The sequence below is a fragment of the Cebus imitator genome, unplaced genomic scaffold, assembly GCF_001604975.1.
Source record: "Cebus imitator isolate Cc_AM_T3 unplaced genomic scaffold, Cebus_imitator-1.0 Scaffold279, whole genome shotgun sequence".
Taxonomy (NCBI): domain Eukaryota; kingdom Metazoa; phylum Chordata; class Mammalia; order Primates; family Cebidae; genus Cebus; species Cebus imitator.
In genome coordinates this window covers 661,332-664,278 of record NW_016107594.1, presented here as the reverse complement: position 1 = coordinate 664,278, position 2,947 = coordinate 661,332, and positions in this window count along the sequence as shown.

Genomic DNA, 2,947 nt, shown 5'->3' with positions numbered 1-2,947 from the left:
GGGGGGGAGTGGAGCACAGCGCTCTGGAGGTAAACAAGGAAATGACCAGTAATAAATTATCATGGCCCCTTGTGGATACCTCTTTCAAGAGTAACACCCTCCTTCAGGGAAATTATTCTTTAACCAACTGATTGTACTGACTTCTGTCATTCGGAATATTTTGCTTTTCTGGCTGCAACGGTCTGCTCAAGAATGGGCATGCTATCTTCAACTCTAACTCCATCAGCTTCCATCCCTGGAACTGAAAATCTCCACCTGGATCATCCAGACAGCAAGTTCCCTGATAAATTGTCTGCAGTTGAAAGAATGGAGCAGAAACAAGCATGCACAGGGGGGGACATGGGGCCTGATTGTTTGAGGATTTCCAGGCTCATTTTCTGCAGACCTGAAGCTGCTCTGCTCACTGTTTCACTCAAAGTGGTCTTCGTAGATCTTCATTTCTGCATATTTTCTTCTATTATTATTTTGAGATGAGGTCTTGCTATATTGCCCAGGCTGGCCTCAAACTCCTGACCTCAGGCCATGCTCCCACCTCAACCTCCCAAATCGTTGTCTTACTTATTTTTGGTAACTTTTTCTTCTTTAGCTTTATTTATTGTATTATTTTTTATTTCAAATTGGTTTCTGGTTTTTAAAATCAGCGTTTTTGTTATTTTATTTTATTTTATTTTATTTTTAGATGGGGTTTCTCTCTTGTTGCTGGGACTGGAGTGCAATGGCATGATCTTGGCTCACTGCAACCTCTGCCTCCCGGGTTCAAGCGATTCTCCTGCCTAAGCCTCCCAAGTAGCTGGGATTACAGGTGCCCGCCACCACGCCCAGCTAATTTTTGTATGTTTAGTAGAAATGGGGTTTCACCATGTTATTTTTAACTTTTAATTTTTAATTTGCATGCATACATATTAATAGTAGATGCATATATTTATGGGACATATGCATAAGGTAGGCCATAGGCAACAACATTTGAAAATGAAACAAGAAAACCCTGAAATAAGGTTCTGGTGATAGGTTATAACTCTGAACTTGTTAGGCAAAGCACATTTTAAAGGAATTATTTGAACAAAAGTTTCAGATGGTTTAACACTGGGAGAGCCACCTAAACTGGGCTCTGCGTTTCTCAGAGCAGAACCACTGAGGAAAGAGGCCTGGAGCTGGGATAGCAGGTACCTCCAGGTTTCTGCACTTCCTCCACCTTCCTTCCAGAAATACACTTCAGATATGGCTTCCATGGCCTGGTGAATACTTGGCTGTCCCCATCACAGGCAAGGAGGTTGCACAGTCCAGATGCAGTATCTTGAAATTCTCCATTCACACTGTTTTCTCTAGTTTAAAACCCACTGTTACCTTTAGGTATTTGTTTTCATTGGTGCCCAAATGAAAAAGGCAGCCTGCCCTGCTCCACTCCAGCTTCCAGCTACATCAGAGTTCTGAGACTCCCCTTTGTCTCGGAATGAGTTTGAACAGCAGCAGCTATGAATTAGGACACAAGGAGCTCATACCAGACTGCAGCAGTGAGCTGTGACCCATGTAAGGTGTTGTAATTGGTCACAAACAAACAGGTAATAGCCAGGATTGGGAAAGGGGGTAGAAGAAAAGAAGTGCTGTAAGTTCTGCCTCTGTTAAGAAATGTTTCTGGATCATAACCGAGAGGGCACCAGAGGTAATATGATCCATCTGAAGCCAAAACGCCAAATTCAGGAGTCTGCATGACGTCTGACATATATTCATGACTCTTATCTGTAAATAAATACATGCATGTCTTACACTATTCATGTGTGTACGTGTGTCGAGAGAAATAGATGTAAAAATGAAAGCTACACATGTGTATCCAAGTTAGACTCTACCTGCTTTTCTACCTCTGACATTTTACTATTAATAACATATTCACATTCTCATTTTCACATATTACTTGCTTTTTACATGATTCACATGTTTGACTTACTGTATAGTAAGACTATATTTTTCAATGCAAATCCGACATTAAACACGTGCAGCAATTCTAAAATAGTAACTGTAAGGAGAAATATAGCGTCTGCAAAGGTAAATGCGGTACTTATGCCCTACTCTCTGTTGGTGAGATGCTTAGGAAACATTGTGTTACATTCTAAGAACCTCATGGCAAGAAAGATATGAACAAATAAGATAAATGACTAGATGGGGACCATCGTCCAGCGGTGAGCAAGGTCACAGGAAGCATCTCTTCGCTGAATGAAACTAGAATAGCACAAGATGCAGAGAAATTGAGTCTCCTATTTCTCTAGACTCATTTGAGCCTCTCTGGTTTACTCTCTCAGAGCTCTCTGGCTTTTTTCTACAAAACACCCTAATGTTCATATAGTTATCTCTTTAATATTTACCCCATTCCTAGATTAAAGGACTAATAAAGGAACATATTCCATGTTTTTCCACCTTGTGTTTGTTTAGTTGCCTGCATGGTGTGGGATGCGGAGCAGGTGCTCAGTACATATTTGTCTTTGTAATGAATCAGGAATACAGGCAGATGCTGGAGCCATCATGAGCAAACTCAGAGGGAACTGAGCTCTGACAGCAAATAAGTGAAAGGGCCTCAGATGTAGGAGTCCTCATACCAGCTTTTTGAAAGTGTAGAAAGGTGCAGAGCTAGAATCGAGAAGCCAGCAGCCCAGGGAACTCTTTAAATTCATTATGAAGGAGAACTTTCCAACTCTCTCAGTTTTATCTCCAGATGAAATAAAACATCTTGGACTTCATCACAGAATATGATCAAGAAGAGGTTGGCTCATGGAAAACCAGAGGTACCCAGGCTAATTCAAGGTAGGCCACCACAAATAAGTTAGTATCACTTAATCATTGTTTATAAAATAACTAGAGATGCTAAAGGCTCAGAAAAATTAGTCAATGGAAAGAGAAAGGAAGATGATTGGATAATTGAAAACAATAATTTTGGAGGTTCCTAGAACTTTCCAAG